At 34.9% G+C, this 19,136-nt stretch overlaps 1 protein-coding gene across 5 annotated transcripts in view; it reads left to right on the top strand.

Moving 5' to 3' along the window:
- LOC101894034 (uncharacterized) overlaps positions 1 to 19,136 on the top strand; it is a 74,788-nt gene that overhangs the window by 20,935 nt on the left and 34,717 nt on the right. For all 5 annotated transcript variants that reach the window (XM_059121251.1, XM_059121250.1, XM_059121252.1 and 2 more), the window contains exon 3: positions 13,733 to 13,771. The gene's annotated coding sequence lies outside the window, so the exon portion shown is untranslated. The remainder of the gene's footprint in view (positions 1 to 13,732; positions 13,772 to 19,136) is intronic.

The following is a 19,136-nucleotide window of genomic DNA, read 5'->3' as shown; positions in this document are numbered from 1 at the left end:
TCGGGATCATCGTTAGCCCATCAAGAGGTTAGATATCTGATACTGCTGTTGTCATTCAATATGTTCACCATAGTCTCTATCTCTTCTTCGTCCTCACATAGTCAACAGCTGTCGGAGCAATCGTTACCCCATCAAGAGGTCTGATACTACAGTGGTCATTCTATCACATAGTCTACAGCAGTCGGCACCATCGTTAGCCCATCTAGAGGTCAGATATCTGATACTGCGGTGATCATTCAATGTATACACCATCATTCTCCTAATTGAAAGGAAGGGAACAGGTTATTGTTCTAGGGATTTTCAACTAATACCTTGCAATTAGTTTCCAGTTGCCATCTTCTGTCAGCTTTTTCAATGAGAGCCTAATAGCTTATAGGTTGTTTGATCTTCTCTTCGATTGGTAGATTTATGAGCTAATTCGCCTGGGGCCTTATGACTTCACATACATCATTAAAGTAAGGATACTTGAAGATTCTACTGCAGGAGACCTTTATAAGTACTCAAGCAATGAATGAATCAAAAGCAAAAAGCCTAAGAAAATACTCAAATAAAATTGGTAGAAGGATTGTAGCCCAAGAGGTTTTAGAAAATACTCACGCAAGACTACGAAAGTATTTTTGATCAAGAGAGCCTTAAAATCTCGCATATAAGGATATAAGAAGGATTCCAAATCAGGAGACCTTAAAAAATTCTCTAGCAGAAATATGTAGGGATTTTACTGTATAATATTCTAATAAGTATATAAGTACGGAGACGAGAGACAGGAGAAGTCGTCTGCCATCCAGAAAGGAAACTGAGACATTCAATTTCGCGAGACCCTGAAAAAAAGTAGACAACCACAGACATATAAAAATTCTACAAAAGTATGTCAAAGGGAATTCTATGGCTATAAAGCATCCATACATCTACTATAAGATTTAGTATGAGACAGGATATTTGGAATTAATACAAATTGTTTGCGTACATTTTATTGCAACTTGGAATGTAACAATTTTTGTTGTTGCAATTTTTCATTGTTTTTAATTATGTTTATTTTTTACTTTTTTTTATTTTTATTTTTTATTTTACTTTATTTATTTAATTTTCCGCCTCTCCTAGTGTTTATATATATTTTCCTAAACTCACAAATTGCCTTGTGTTTTCCATGTCTCTTAAATATCGTAATGCACAAGAAATATAAATCTACTTGCGATGGTGTATCTTCTGTAGCGATGATCATTCACTGTTTCATTAAGGTCGCTTAAGAATAAACAATCGCATCGTTTGTGGTCACTTGCAATAAATTTAAAATGATTAGAGAATAGATTGAAAACCAAGCATCTTCTTGAAAATAAATTGAAAAAGAACCAAAGAGTCTGACTAATTCGCCACTAAATAGATAACATATATTTAGAGAATATTAATTAACCACATTTGTAGTTTTCTTTCAGTAAATTGTTATGAATGAATCTGCAAGGAAATTAATGAATGAATGAATCAATGAATGAGTTCTTCTTCTCTCGTATGAGTCGTATACATGTTGGCATTACTCATACGCCATAGGTAAATAATAGAATACTATGGAATTGTTTAGTTTATAATTGAAATAAAGACTGGTTCTTATTACTTTTGGATGCATTGATGACTCAAGAATATTTCAACTCAATTTTTTTTTCAGGCCGAACTTTGAATACCCTCCAACGTTTGGAACGAATTTGAAAATTTTCAAAAAAATAAATATTTTAAAAATTTTGTTAAAATCTTAAAAATAACAAATATAGCAATTATATATACTATACGATGACGTGGACCTGCATACGCAATTTTTTGTCATGGAGTGTAGTACCCACTAGGTGCTCTTAATACGAAATATCAAAAAACTCCGGTAAATAATGTCCCTAATAAACAAAATACCACACATACCGTTGTACCGATATATGAAGGCTATACGAAGACCTGGACCTGCATAAGCAAGTTTCTGTCACAGGCTGTAGTATCCATTATGCACTATAAATACGAAATTCGAAACAACTTTGGTGAATATCGTTCCTAAAATCGTCAAAATATCGAATATAGGGAGGTACCGATATTTGGGAGCTATACGAAGATCTGGTCCTGCATAAACAATTTCCAGGCTATAGTATCCATTAGGAACTTCAAGTACGAAATGTGAAACAATTCTGGTGAATCAAAATACCAAATATCGGGGGTACCGTTGTATGGGAGCTATACCATATCGTGGACCCATATAGACAATACTCTTCCGGGGGGTAAAGTACTCAGAAGGAACCCCTTGTGTGGATTTTCAGACAATTCTATTAACAAATTTGGCTTCAATCACCAAAATACCGAATATCGGGGGTAAAGTTATATGGGGGCTATATTATATATCATATATCATCACATATCCCACTTCGAACTTGACCTGCCAGCAAACAAAGTTTCCACGGTTAGAGATGCAGCTGAGTACATGTCATAGATTGTCAACCCATACACGATCGAAGTAGTGCATAGAGTAGAGAGAGAGAGAGAGACTAATTCCTCATCTGTTCCGTGGACTCCGAACGTTTGTATGAAATATCTGCGTATGGGTGATATTAAATTTACTAAATCAGTCATACGTTTTGGAAACAACTCTTGGATCACGTGTCGAGGGTTTATAAATTGAAGTTTTTACGGAGAAGGTTTCTATATCTTGCTCTTCTTGAAGCCTAGGAATGGTATGGAAGAAATATTCAATACAAAGCAAGTTATACAAGGTATCAACCGATTTTACGATAAATATAAATCTTCCGCAAATACATATTTTGGGCATAAATTCCTTGAAAAAGTCTTGAAATGCCTTTATTTTTTATTTGGTTTTGAAAGGAGAAATTTAAGAAATCATGATATTTTTCTAGGTAGCCTTTGAAATTCTACTATTTTGGTCGATATATCTTAACGATATTCTTAAAAATTATTATAGTCCTTAAAACAACAGCAATTTGATCAAATTGGGCGAAATGGCGAGTGCTCAATAACAAACAGTATACGACACCTGTTACTTACCGATGAGAATTTTTTTTCGTTACATTTCAAAATCGAAAAATCAATATTTTTTGTCAAATATACGAAAAATATCACCTAATTTTTTCACAAGAACATATTCACTCCCCCCTCTCCGAAAAGTGCAACCATACCAAAACCCCTGCTACGTGTGTGTGTGTGTCTAAATGACACATAACAGAATATACTCATTAACGCCACAATAGCGTAAAAGAAAATTTGCAACATACAAAAGAATCCTTACAAGGATACTTGGCATTAGATGTGCTATTCTTAAATGTGTACAACACAACATGCGTGTGAGTGTGTGTGTGGGTGTGTGCGCTTATGTCTTGTATATGTGTTAATAGGGAATCTTAGCACTTAGCAGCTTAGAAATGCTGCAAGCAAAGAACAATAACGTTTAACGCTTAACACACAATGACAGGTATGATGAAGGAGTGTTGAGTAGAACACAAATGCACACGCACGCCGCACACCTCACACACACACACACAGCATGCACGCTAAATGAACTAAAAAGGCTCTACAATGGTGGACTCATTCATTCTCCACAGCAACAACAAATGCACAATTTGTTAACGCTTCTCATCCTTTGGCAGCTTTCCTTCTTACCATGACAACAACAACAAGAAGAAGAAAACAAAACTAAAGAAAGAATAAAATAAAGAAAGCAGACATCATCAGTTGCCGATTGTTAGTTGTTGCTGTTAGTTTTCATTCAATTCTCTTTCTTTTATTTCTCTCTAAGCTACTCATCACATAAGCAGTTTGATGTTCAGTTGATGAAGCTGTTGTTTTTGTTGCTGCTGCTGCACATTTAGTACATTAAGACTTCTTGTTATTCGTTATTCGTTAGATGTAAGTGTACCTTGGCTATTATAAAAACTGTCAGTTTGTCTGCTGTTTTCTCCCTTATGATGTCCCTTCCATTCTCCTTTTATTATTTGCATTTAGCTTTCAGTAATTTTCTTCTAAAGGGGAAAAATATTCTGTGTCCCCTTTTTTGTTGGCAAGGGTTATTTAAGGGATATTTCTGGTATTTAGTGGTAGAATAAACCACAGAGAGTTACTTTACTTCCCGCAGGGATTAGAAGGATATAGTGGCGCTTTAAGCAATTTGTAAGGGATGTTGGCATTTGAATTGTATTTTGCAAAAGATATTTAACATTACAATATATCAGAACGATACCAAATCAAACTATTAAAAAAGGCCATTTAAAAAAAACATCATCTCAACTTTCCCAGCTTACATTGAATAAAAATGTTATAAAAGTATTCGGATTAGCTCCTTTTGTGGATATGAGGCGTATACGTTTTGTCATTACTTATAAGCTCCCAGCAAAAGACTTTTCATGCACGTTTTGTATTTTTCATATTTTTTCCCCATTGGGTGGAATTTCCTACTGAGGATTAAGGTGGCCTAGATAAACAATGTAGTATTGGACAAGGCTGCAAAGTCGGAGTAAATTTACATAAAATTTTCTAGACACAGACTCAGTATCTGAGTCGAGAAAAAACCCTTCATTGTATGGACGAAATATAAAGTTTTTCATTCCGTTTGTAACATCTAAAAATATACCTCTTAGACCCCACAAAGGATATATATTTTTGGTCAGCATAAAATTCTATGCCAATTTAGCGATGTCCATCCGTCTGTCCGCCTGTAGAAATCACTCTAGCTTCCAGACGAATTATAGTAGGTTGATAAAGATATGTGAGATGTGTGTTTGGTATGCTTTTGGTGTTGAAATTGAGCTATATAGGGTCACGTTCAAATATAGCACCCCCTATAATTATACCTCCTTATATTCGGTATTTTGATGATTTTAGCGACATTCAAATTTCGCATTTGAAGTTTCTAATAGGTACAACAGCCTGTGACAGGAAATTGTCTATGAAGAACCAAGTCTTCGTATAGCACCCATGTAACGGCGCTTCCCTGTATTCGGAATATCGCTCGTTTCAGCTACATTATGTACCGCAATGGTTTCAAATTTCGTATTTGCACTATGTAACGAGTACTACAACCTGCGATAGAAAATTTTCTGTGCAAGTCCAGGTCTTCGTATAGCCCTCATTTAACCGTACCTCACTATATTCGGAATTTTCATGTTTTTGCGACGTTATTGCAATAGTTACAAGTTTCGTATATCCACGTTTTCGTATGGACCCCAATATATCGGTAACCCCCAATATTCCGCATTCTTAAGATTTTAACAGAATAATTAGCAATTTTTTTTTAATTTCCAGATTCATTCCATTTGGTGGAATTTTAACATTTTAACAGAATTGTTAGCGGATTTTTTTTTTAAATTTCCAGATTTATTCCATTTGATGGAGGGTATTTAAAGTTCGGCCCGGCCGAACTTACTGCCTTTTTACCTGTTTTTTTTTTTTTTAATTTAGCCAACATATTATGCCTCTTGGTTTTGAAAATATATATTCTCAGAGAGTATTATGGGAGTCCTTGTATTCCATAAGTAAACAATCTAATCCTTTATAGAAAAATCCACCTCTAAAGGAATAATTTTTTAGGCTTCAGTGTAAAGGCTTTCTGTTGGTTCATAAGAAAAATTTCTCTTATTAAAAGACCTCTGCCCTTCTTATGATGGCTTTAAGTTTATATGGTTAGATTTATCCATAGGAAAAATTTGGACAAAATTCTTATAAGAATTTATGTTTATTACAGCTTGTTAACAGCCTAATGTCTTCTAGGAAAATCAAATTAAACATATCTAGTATTAAAATTACAAGGTTCTCATAACCTCAATTTTATAATTATTATTTTCAATAGAATGAAAGGGTTGGGAATTTTGTATCGGAGTTGGCTCCAGAGCTAGAGTCATTGATAAAATGGTGCTGGAGTCAGATTATGTTCTAAATTTAATCGATTCCGCAGCCGCTGTTCGTAACAACCCATCGGAAGATACACCTTTTTAGTTTGTAGGAAAATAAACGATTTATTTTTTTTTAATTTCGAATTTAAATGACTCTTCTCATACGTTTCAAAAGACGCGTATACTTGACATTGTTATGTATACGCCATGAGTCATCAAGTGAAGAAATCTACTCTCAATGGTTCATTTTTTCAAAACCACCCCCAGGATATTATTATTAAAGAATTTTGCACATTGCCGTAAAAATTTGCCATAATCCACAGCACACCACACTCGGAATAACCTTGAATTTCTAAATAGCTAATTGTGATCTTAAAATAATAATAAACAAATACTTGACAGACTATCTGTACAAGTGGCCGACGACAATTCAACAATTGACTGGCCATCCATAAAAACCAAACGACAAATGTTTTCTGCTTGGTCTTTGTCCATCGGAATAATCTTTTGTCTATTAGCAAACGTCTGCGAATAAGTGTCTGTTGTTGTGTACATTTCGAAGTATATTTGCATATTTTACTCTTCTACCAGAAAACAACAACAACAACAACAACAGCAAGAAGAAGACGAAGAAGCAGACAATAACAAAATACTTAGAACAAAACAAAAATAAAATAAATACCACATAGCATCAGGTCAACTTGAATATGCAAGAGGGACATTATCATTATTCTACCACTCATAAATATTAGATGTTCGAATATTTACTTCTGTACTTATGCTGAAGTATGATACTGTATGGACCGATTGCAATGCAATCCATTGGTATACCACATTCTTGTACCCAGACACTCAGGAAAACACACAGTCATACACTCTCACACACACACACATATGAGATAAAAACTTTTATTCTCTATGATGTGCAGGCATAATGCCATCTATGTATGTTGGCCTAACACATTTGAACTTACAGCTCACCGAAAACTCCCCCCTTCCTTCGCTCACTTTCATTACTGATGCTGTATAATCAAACTCATACATATATGTAAGCAGCATATTGTTCCACATACATATTTTTCTATCGCCATCATCATCATCATCATAATAATAAAAAAAATGATAATGATAACATCAGTTGGAGTCGACAAGCCGACCAAAGAACAACTAAACCATTCAGCACCCAACAAGTCAGGCTGCCAACCACCAGGCTGTTATGGGCTTCAATGCAACACACACACACACACCCTTTAGTAATACTGTGCAATATAATACCACACACACAGACTCCCACCCACCCACATAATGATCTTCTTTACTCTGCGTCAACAATAAGTTGGAGATATGTAACACACATCTGGGTTTTATAAGACACACATACACACAAATGCCTTTGTGTGCGAGTTCATATGTGTAAGGTTCTCAATGACAAACTGTTTGACCTATTGATTGATTGACTTGGGTAAAATGTGTTATTGTGCTGTTCGGATGTGCATACCGTGGGCTATTAGTTTTGTCTGTCGCCAATTTTCAGTGGAGCTCTGATTATGGGAGGTCTATAGGAATCTCTCGGCACAGGTTTGAAGTGTACATCAGACCTATGAGTTGTGTATGAATTATAAAGAGAATGTGTGAAAATTAGGTAGAATGAAGAAAGTTTTGAATAATCAAGTATGTCGAATAGTTAAAAGCGAAAATTTGCCCAAAACCATTCGAATAAATAGAGGAATTTGTGGACAAAAATTTATGGGATGGATCTGCTTAAAACCATTCATAAAAATTTATCTCAGTACATTTACTAAAATATATACACACGTCCAGTTTTGACAAAGTATATTTCTGAATCGTAAGAAAAGTTGGGGCGAAACGGCCAATGGCACCTTCAAACTAAATGGTCTAGATTGAGATAAACAAGTTAAAAAGTATAGGAAGGTTTTGCCGACTGATGTATACCCTTATCCAATTTTCGATTACCTAATCTATTTTGAATTCTGTTACGATTATTTGAACTGTCGACACTCAATGGAGTGGGTTCCGAAGCAATGGGCCAATATTGTCCATTTCGTATCGGACCTAAATAAATAAGATTTACAGGGTGGGATGAAAAAACTACATCCAAATTCAGACTACTGTCATATTTAAACCACTCGATCGACAGCTGTTAAAATTATTCCAGTGACAGCTCATTACATTGTTTACAAGCGAACAAAAACATTTTGGTGAGAATTTTCCAGAAAAATGTTATTCGTGATGGAATTTAAGCGTGATAGTTTGATTTCTTTATATTTGGCTGGAAAACCAGAAGTGTCCATCGTTAGAGCACGTGAATAAATATTTTGTGCCTCTTACCATCGCTCGTTACCGTGCTGCCGTTACTGGTAGCGTAGCCCGACGTCAAGGAGGTGGACGGAAGACAACAGTAACATCATCAGAAATGTTTCGAAAAGTAAAGAAGCGATTTGATCGAAACCCGAGTCGCAGTGGCCGAAAAATAGCTGAACATGTCGAAATATTCCATTCGGCAAATATTGAAAAATAAGCTCGGGATAAAGCCATTGAAATTCCAAAAAGTGCAAGAACTTACACCGCAACGGAAAGAAAATAGACTCAAAAGACCCAAGAGGTGCTTCGCTTGGCCGAAAGTGGTGAACTGCCGAATTTGGTTTTCCCCGATGAGAAAACATTCGTTGTCCAGCAGTTTGTAAACAAACAAAATGATCGTGCTTACTTGCCAATGAGGTCAGCTGAAAATGTGCACCTTCGCTTGGCCACCAGAACTCAAGCGCCGGCCATGGTGATGGTGTGGGCAGCCATAACAGCCGATGGTCACTCTCCGTTCGCATTAATCGACCGTGGCATCAGAATAAATGCCGAATATTATCGCGAAAATATTCTGGAGCGTGTATTAAAGCCTTGGGCACGCAAACATTTTGGCCACAGACCTTGGACATTCCAACAGGACTAAGCACGCCACCCAAGAATGGTTGTAAAAGGAGGTTCTTCTCTTCATTTTCAGCGCACAATGGCCACCAAAATCTCCGGATAACATTCCGTTGGACTATTGTGTCTGGAGTATTTTGGAAAGTAAGGCTGGCACTAAAAAATATCAAAGTGTCGATCACCTCAAGCAAGCGCTTCGCCGGGAATGGGCCAAAATACCGCAGAGCAACACTCGGGAAGCGTGTGACGGTTTCATTGGACGTTTGAAGGCCATAATTCGTGCCTAAGGTGACAAATTTGAACAAATCTAAACTTATTCTAAAACTTGATGCTATTTCCGACATTTTTTGTCGATATATTCCAACTTGATACCAGAGCTTGGGTTAATAGAAATATAACAATATAACAATATGTACTTCAATCGAACTCTTACATCACATTTTATAGGAGATATAATTACTCAACATTTTGAACATTTGTGGGGGCAGTACTTAATGGAGTGGATCGATATTGTCCTTTTTCATACCTCTGCTGCAAATATTAGGATTTTTAAAATTTCGACTTTTTGTGGGGGATTTACCAGAAGAAGTGGACCGATGCTGCCCATATTCCAGTTTGATAATAATATTACGATTTATCAAGTTTGGATCAAAACTGGTGCTACCTTCAAAAGTTATTGTGTGCACCGACAGACGAACGACTCCAAATCTCCTAAAACAAATTTGGTCCAAACAAGGGTCTACAACAGTTATTTCAATGAGGCACGTTTTGGTCGTGTTCAATGATATATACCCCCTGTAGCCATATGGCTGAGGGTATAAATATCAATAAAACGTTTTTCTTCAGTAAATTTTAAGTAGAGAGCGCCTAAAGGTATTCTACAAAAATGCTTAATATAACACATTCCAACATGATGTATAAACTAGCCTTAAGAGGATAAAATGACCTGATCTGTTAGCTATACATATATATCTGGAAAATATTTCCTTTTATCGTTTTATTTTTTTAAATGTCATGGAATAGCCCCATGTCTGGTTACACCTTTCCAAAACCTGTTTTATACCCTGCTTCATACCTTGCTTCACACAAATCTCCTATTTTCCTTGAAACACCCCGTATTTATCTCTGCTTTCTTTTCTCTGACTTCCTTCCTCTCTCTCTCACTCCCTCTCTCCCTCTACGTGTCTAGCTCATTATCTAAATAGCAAGGGGGCCCAACAACAATGGGGCTCCCTCATCATCGGCAACGCCATCAGCATCATCATTACTTCTTTTATTTATTTTGATTTTAAAAAACAAGGCTAGAACATCTTCTTAGGTTTTATGCTTTTAGGCACGTTTATTAGACACTGATGTTATTGTTTTTCTTCTCGTTGTTGTAGTTGTTTTTTCTCTATTTGCTTTGTTCAAGCTTTTGTTCTTGGTTAATGTAATGTTGAATGGCATGGTGGTAGTAGTTTGGTTAGCAGTTGATGCCGCTGCTAAAGCCTTCAAAATCCATTTTTGGTCATTTTCCTTGCACCGGGCCAAATGATGGGATGAGGGGAATAAGACAAAAAGAAAGGTTATGGAAAAAGCTTAACGAAGCATATGTTACAATTGTAGCGTCCGTGTGAGTGTGTGTTTGTGCTAATGTTTATTGGTGTTAGTGTTCATTGTTGTTATGGCTTTCTGGGCTTTATTGTTTTTGTTGTGTCATTTTTTTTTTTTTTGTATTTTTGCTCAGTTATTCTTTTGGTTTTCTTTTACATGTTTATCTTCTTTTGTTTTTGTTTCTCGTGAAATTCTTTCATTCTTCTTGTTTTATTGTAAAGTAGATTGCTTTGGCAAACCGTTATGCATGTACACGTATACGAAGGACAGCGTGTGTGTGTGTGTGATTTGGCCAAAGCCAATGGATGCTATCTCTTGAAATTGTTCTATTTTTTCGTTTTGTTTTTGTTATTTCATTTGCCTATTGTTTATGCACACGTTGTCCTTCAAGTACTTTTATTATTATCTACTGTTGCCTTGTCCCTCTCTCTGTGTATGCTTGGCTGTGTGTGAATGTGGTCGCTTGTTTGGGGGTTTCTTTGAATCTTTTGGCTTTTTACTCCGCCAAAGAGAATCAAATCATTGTTGGTTTTGGCATATATTGCATTTCGTCTATCTTTCTTTTTTGCTTTGATATTAACACAAGGATTGGTAATAATATTGAAAAATTTTCTTGGTGGAGTGTTCCGTAAAAGGGATAACCCAGATATAAAATATTTTCCAAAAAATTAGAAGAACTTACCTCAAATTGAAACCCAAACTTGAACTATTTAATGACCACCTGAAATTAAAAAAATAAATAAAACCTTTAAAAAAAGAAATGAATAACTCAAAATTATATCAAATGAGTCTCTGCCATTAAAACTTTAGCAATTGTATTCAGTATTATACGTTTCCGAACTCCAAGAAACTAAAAGTTTTTACTACGATAACTAATTTTCCCTTTATGATATCGAAAAAAAAGCAGAAATAAAAAATTCTTATAGGTTCTGGAACAGAGAAATTTTTCCAGGTTTTGGAACAGAGAATTATAAAATCACTGTGGCCATTTCAAACCCATCCTTGGAAAACCCAGTGTTGTTTCTTGCCATGTGTATACCACATATACAGGGTGAGATAAAAAAACTGCAACAAAGTCAAACACCATAATTTTTACATTTTTTTTTTAAATTTTATTGAATGAAAGCAAAAAATGTCGGAATTAGCATCAAATTTTAGAATAAGTATAGACTTCTTCGAATTGGTCACCTTTGGCACGATTTATGGCCTTCAAACGGCCAATGAAACCGTCACACGCTGCCCGAATGTTGCTCTGCGATATTTTGGAACATTTCCGGCGAAGCGCTTGCTTGAGGTGATCGACACTTTGTTATTTTTTATTGCCAACCTTGCTTTCCAAAATACTTCAGACACAATAGTCCAACGGATTGGTATCCAGAGATTTTGGTGGCCATTATCCGATGAAAATGAAACGAGGAACCTCATTTTGTAGCCATTTTTCGGTGGTGCGTGCTGAGTGCGATGGTGCTGAGTCCTGTTGGAATGTCCAAGGTCAGCCAAAAATGTTTGCGTGCCCAAGGCTTCAATACATCCTCCAGAATATTTTCGAGATAATATTCGGCATTTATTCTGATGCCATGGTCGATTAATACAAGCGGAGAGCGACCATCGGCTGTTATGGCGTCCCACACCATCACCATGGCCGGCGCTTGAGTTCTGATCTCCAACCGAAGGTGCACATTTTCAGCTGACCTCTTTGGCAAGTAAACACGATCATGTTGTTTGTTCACAAACTGCTGGAAAACGAATGTTTTCTCATCGGAGACGGAGAAAACCAAATTTAGCAGTTCACCACTTTCGGCCAAGCGAAGCTCTTTAGCTCTTTTGAGTCTATTTCCTTTCTGTTGCGGTGTAAGTTGTTGCACATTTTAGAATTTTAATGGCTTTACCCCGAGCCCATTTTTCAATATTTTCCGAATGGAATATTGCGATGTGTTCAGCTCACGAGCCATTTTTCGGCCACAGCGACGTGGGTTTCGATCAATTCGCTCTTTTACTTTTCGAACCAATTCTGCTGATGTTGCTGTATTCTTCCGTCCACTTCCTTGACATCGGGCTACGCTACCAGTATCACGGTAACGAGCGATGGTACGAGACACAAAAGATTTATTCACATTTAAATGCTGGAGTTCTCTAATGATAGCCACTTGTGTTGTTCCAGCCAAATATAAAGAAATCACACTATCACGTTTGAATTCCATCGCGAATAAATTTTTTTCTGGAAAAACAAAATGCTTTTGTACGCTTGAAAACAATATAATGTCCTATCACTGGAATAATTTTAACAGCTTTCGGACGAGTGGCTTAAAAATGACAGCAATCTGAAGTTGGTTGCAATTTTTTCATGTCACCCTGTATATATTTTTAATAATAACTAATATTGAGTTTCAGCCATAACAGCATCCATTCTTCTCCAAAAAGCTCTTAACATTATCACCATTATTTTTGCAAGCCAGTATTGTTCTTGGCTGCCGGGCTGGTTAGTTAGTGTGGTTACCTAACCAGCTATCTATCCATCTAGCCATCCACATGTCCATGGTGAGTTGAACACCATTGTTGCTACCGCTACTGTTACCGCTTTACCTAATGGTGGTGCTGCTGGTCTATTGTTATTTCATTTTTTCTCATTCTTTGTTTTGTTTTCGTCTTTTGTGCCAAGAAGAAAACCTTTTTGGTTGTTCCTTGGCTATAATGGACCCCTCTCGTTGTTGGACAATACGTTTTTTTGTTCCGTTATTTTAAGGTATTGTGACTTGTATCTTAATTTCTTTTTCTTGGTTTTTCAAAGAAACAGTAGTGTTTTTTTGTTGGAACTTAACAATGACAACAGCAACAACAAAGACTAATTGCAATGTCCATGTGATGGTAATTTATATTATTAATAAGACATTTTTTATTTTCATTAATTAAAACTGGTGATATATTGTCAAGAAAGTGAGGGATACTCTTACATAATCTTAAACACAGATATAGAATTCCATATTAAAGTAGAAGAAATACCCAAGCTTCTCACAAAAAAAAAACAATAATTTTTTTTAAAGATGACGAATTCTATTGAAGAGAAATTTAATTTCATTTTTCTCCTATAAATTGTCCCTAGAAGACTATTTTCCTTAAAAAAATCTACAAAATATTGCATTTTTGAATCAATTTTGTTATTAATGCCTATGTTAATCACTTCAGTCCTTTCGATCTAAATCTCAGGTGTGATCAAGTGGGCAGGGCTTATTTTATATATAATATTCATCGTGAATGTTAAATATGGTTCTTCATTATGAAAACTGAAGCATTATTGTTTTTATATATTCTAAAATATGTTATTCTTTTTATTCCAGTGTACCTTGCAAACATGGCCAAAATACCTATTTAATTATGTAAGTATACAATACCACAGGTATTATTATTTAAAATTTGGAAAAAATAATTGCTAAAAATTAATGGATAAAATAACCCATCACAAAAATATTATTCTTTTTCTTTGTCAATAAATTCTGACAACTTTCTGGACTAATTGTTTTTCTCCCATATTTAAATATCTATGTATCTATACTTTTGTCATTTTCATAAACATATGTATAGATGTATACTATGAGTTAAGTCCTTCTGCCCTATAGGTGTCAAGATGCACCAATGCATAAATAAAATAGGGGGAAGACTGAAAAATAGTCATTCACAGGACGACACATGATGAAAATTAAACTGTGTACAGAGAACGCAACAAAAATAGGAGATAGTAAATTATACAGTAACAAATTTTGTGCATGTGTTGCAGTTAGGGGAGAACTGAAACCGAATATATTATTTTTATAAAAAAAATATTAAAAACTCACAACAAAAGTTATGGTGTGTCCTGAAAAAATCATGAAAACTCTCTCGGACGTATATTTTTAGGAAATCCAGAGAAAATATTCTCAAAAATTGATAGTTATTGCTACGGCATATACCAAATCTGAAACTATGAAAATTATGGAAAACAAGTTAAAATGTATCAGCTCGTTTTGCCGACACATTTTTTAACTTGCATTATAATTAATTATGTGTTCACATTTTTTGAGTGATATAATTATTCAAAATGTTGACCCCTTTGTAGATGAGGTACCAGAAGGAGTGAGCAGATATATATTATATTTTCCCAACAGATCTTGTATTAATAAAAATATTTGGATGTGTTTAAAGAGAATCGGATGCTTATTTTGTATTTTATGAGAGATATAATTGAAAAAATGTTGACCCGATGAGGGAGGAACCAGAAAGGGGTGGCCCTATACATTCCATTTTTACACCAGATCGTGTGTTAATATAAATATTGGGATGTTCCGTGTTCAAAAGGAATCGGATGCTTATTTCACATTTTAAAAGCGTTTTAGAAATTAAAAATTGTTCACCTTCTTCACAACCGATCATGTCTTAATAAAAGTATTGGCATGTATAAATTTGAAGATATTCGGATGCCTATTTCGTATTTTATGAGAGACTTAACTTTTTTTAATTTTGACCGTCAGGTAAATTATTTCTAGAAAATGTTGACATATTGTAGGGGAGGTAACAGAAGGAGTGGACCGATATTGCCCATCTCAGAGCTCGACCAAAGCTTGACAATAATATTACGATGTACTAAGTTTGGGCCAAAACGGATACTCCCAGTCATACAGACGGTTGAATGGACGCCTCTGAATCCACTCTAAATATCCTGAAACGGATGTGGTCCAAATAGATCTAGGGTCTTAAACCATTATTTCGATGAGGCACATTTGGACAGTATCGAATGATAAAATATCCAGTTTTATTGCTCTGATAAATTCAAGGAATTCTTTTTTTCAAAAAAAAAAATATTTTCAAACTATTCCAATATCTACGAAATAAAAAAAAATGCTTGGAAAATATTAAATCTTAAGAATGCAGAATGCAAGGAGTTGCCATTATTTTGGTGTCCATACGAAAGCTAGCAATTTTTGTCATAGCCATTATAGTATTTAAATACGAAACTTGAAACAATTCCGGTGAATAATCCCGCAAAAACATCAAAATACCGAATAAAGGGAGGTACCGATATATGGGGGCTATACGAAGACCTGGACCTGCATGGACAATTTTGTGTCACAAGTTGTAGTACTCATTGCGATGTGCAAATACGAAATTTGAAGCAATTTCGGTAAATTATGTTGCAGAAATCATAAAATTACCGATTATAGGGAGATACTGTTATATGCGGACTATACCAAAACGTGATGCGATGTACTTTAATTCATTCGGAAGCTAGAGTGATCTCTATAGACGAAACGACAGATATAAATACGGACGGGCATGGCTAAATCGATATAGAATTTTATGCACATCAAGAATATATTTATACTTGGTGGGGTTTAAAATTTATATTTCGAGGTATTACAAATGGAATGACAAACTTAGTATACCATCCATACTATTGTGGAGTAGCCTCAAAGACCAAAAATGTAGCTAGAAGTGCATATATTTCTACAAAATCTACTCTTATTGCCCTCGAAAAATATTTTGAGTTATCTTCAGAAAATATTTCTAAAACAATCCACTAATATTATACGAATTTATCCTCAAAAATATTTTGGATCTGTCCCGGGAAAATAGTTAAAAAATCCACGAACAATACTCTAATTTATCCTGGGAAAATTTTCTTAAAAATCGCCAAATATTGATTTGATCGATTCTGAGAAAATCTTCCTAAAAAATACAGAGTTAAAAAAATTAGGAAAAAAATCGAGGAATTTTATTCTAAAAGATCCTAAAAATTTAAATAAAAATATTAAGGATATTTCTCTAATTGACTCCGGACAAAGTCTAGTTTATTGATGTGATAAATCCTGAAAAATGCACAAAAAATCCTGGGAAATATTCTTAAAAAAATCTTCGATTTTTGATGTGATACATTAAATACAAATGCAGAGATTGCAAGATTCTGAAAAATGTTCTAAGAAAAAAAGGAATAGTTTTAAGTGATATACTGAAAAAATTACCAAAATAAGTTTCTTAAAAAGTCCCCGATTACTGCTTTGATTCCAATAAAGAGCCAACTTATAGCTAGAAAATGCCTTTTCGATATTATAATGTCAGCCAAATTCATATTTTATTTCCCTCCTTTTGGTTTTTATTTTATTATTTATAATAAAATGCACATTTCATTAAGAATTGCATAGAATGATGATGATGAGGATGATGGTGGCGGAGGCAACTTAATCAAGATGTTATCTAGCCTTAAACTACCGCTGAAGGACTACCGCTCAAAGTGGCTGAGGTTGTATAGAGAGCAACAACAACAAAATGTAAGCAACCAAATCCAAAAGCCATTTATTAACACTACTGCTCTCGCCACTGCTGGCATTGCTTCTGTTGGTAATTTTTCTTCTTCTTCTTAACTGTTTCTTTTTCGTCTTTTGCTTTTTACATGACATTGAAAGGAAAAAAGATCCCAATAATAAATCACCCTTCTCTTTTGCCCGCCATACGGTACTTGTTTCAGGTTTTTTTTTCTCATCATTATTATATTTGTTGTTGTAGTCGTTGTTTGCCAACGACGTTTCAACCTGACATCCTTGATGGAGAATCCTTGATGTCAATTTTTATTCTTTTTTCCATGGTACAGCAATGGCAACAGCAACAACGGCGAATAACACCTTGGTCTGCTTGATACTTTAATGAAAAAAAACCAGGGAGAAAACAAGTAAAATGGTTTTGGGTTCGGCTATGGCGAAATATTGGATACCCTACATAAGAGAGAGAATACTTGCGTTTGGCGAATAGATAAGCCCATGTAACGGTACCACCCGATATTGGGTATTTTCATGATTTTAGTCTCATTATTTACCGGAATTATTTCAAATTTCGTATTTGAAGTTCATAATGGGTACTACAGCTAATGACAAAAACTTTCGTAAGCAGGTCCACGTCTTCGTATAGTCCCCTATAACGGTTTTCATTTAAGTGGTATTTTTTCGGAATTTTTTAAAAATGTTTCGAGTTCTTTCCAAATGTTGGAGGGTATTAAAAGTTCGGTCCGGCCGAACTTACCTTCTTTTTTACTTGTTTCAGTTTATATATTCTTTCAAGTTTTTCCGTGCGGGAGCTCACACCCTGTAAATTTCAAATACCCAATATCGTAACCATTATTTTTCGTAAATTCCAAAGAAAATTACTATGTCGTGTATCATGAAGTATGACAAACGTATAATACCCTGCACCTGAGCGATGCTCCATGGACAAGAAATAAAATACAGAACATGTTTATTTTTTTTTTGCTCCTCCAGTTGTCTTGTCTTCTTCATTCGAGGCGACAAGAAACACAATTAAATTGCTGGCAAAGCAATACCAACAACAACAGTAAACATTACTGTTGTCTTTCTTGAGAAAAAAAAATATTAATTTCAATGTCATCAACTTTACTTTTCCCAATTTTATTACCAAAAAAAAAAAACAACTCAACAGCAGCAGCATCATCACAAACGCCACCAAATGCCAGCCACAAAATCTTCCCCTGCAAAAATCCAAAAAAGTCACTGCCAACCACATGAATGCTATCAACAACAACAACAACAACTAGATTACTGGCAACAACAACAATTTTATATTTTTCTCTGCCCCAAAAAAGCCATTACAGCCACAATCTGCTATCCATGGATGAAGGGAAAGGAACAGAAGAATGACAAAAATTGTTTGGTGATTTTCCTCCTGTTGCCTTCCCTGTATGGCAAGAATAATTGCAACTTTCCACTTCCATCGACAGCCAACCAGGCAGTCAGATAGTCAGTCAGTCACCTTTGCCGCTATGGTGAATCTGAGGGTGTATTGATTTATGGGTGTGTGTTTATTTTATTTTTCGGTAACTGGAAAAGTTTTGTGTCCTTGAAAGTTTTGAAAGCCAGCAAGGACTTGAAATAATAGTTTTATTGCCACTCCTGTTGTGTTTTTGTTGTTGTGGACAAACTTGACCCAAACTGAAAGTCTGAGGAGGATATTAAATGTTTGCCGATTTGCGTATTAAAGGAAAAACTAGAAAATTGAATAAATTTCGGAGAAACTTTTTATTAAATTTAGAAAGATTTTTTTTTGAAAAGTTATGGAAATTATACATGTTCTCACCATTTCCCATATGCTTTTAAAAAAGTGAGCGCCTAAAAGTATGCACCTTGATATTAATATTTACCACTATTTGCATATCTTATAGGTTGAGAGAAAAGAGAATTTCGCTCTGAGAATTACTTTTCTCAGAAAAGTCGGAAACGTGATACCTGTGAAAATATGAAAATTAGATTAATCGAAAGCTGACTTTACAAAAAACAATAGAATATTAAGAAAATTCATTTAAAATTCTCCTTAGATCAGGTTCAGGTTGATATTTGGAATTTTATATTCTCCCAATAGCGTTACTCTCTGATTACAATGTTTTTCAATGGTTCTGGTTATGAGTGTGGAGAGAGTAACGCTCTTTGAAGGCACGAGTGCCTGAATTTATATAATTTTCTATTCTGCTCACCTCTGGTCTAGTAAGAACATAGACAAATGAATACAGATACAATTTAAAAGTCTCACTGCCTTACATCGAAAAAAATTCGAAAAATCATCAATAACTGTCGAGTATTTAAAAGTTAAAAACTATTCTATAGCAAGATGTAGGTGTATACAGGGGGAGATAAAAACCTGCAACAAAGTCAAACGCCATAACTTTTAATTTTTTTTTTTTAATTTTTTTTGAATGAAAGCAAAAAATGT

Source organism: Musca domestica, unplaced genomic scaffold (assembly GCF_030504385.1).
Source record: "Musca domestica strain aabys unplaced genomic scaffold, Musca_domestica.polishedcontigs.V.1.1 19, whole genome shotgun sequence".
Taxonomy (NCBI): domain Eukaryota; kingdom Metazoa; phylum Arthropoda; class Insecta; order Diptera; family Muscidae; genus Musca; species Musca domestica.
Note: the sequence above shows the minus strand (reverse complement) of the source record. Positions and strands in the feature narration are given on the sequence as shown.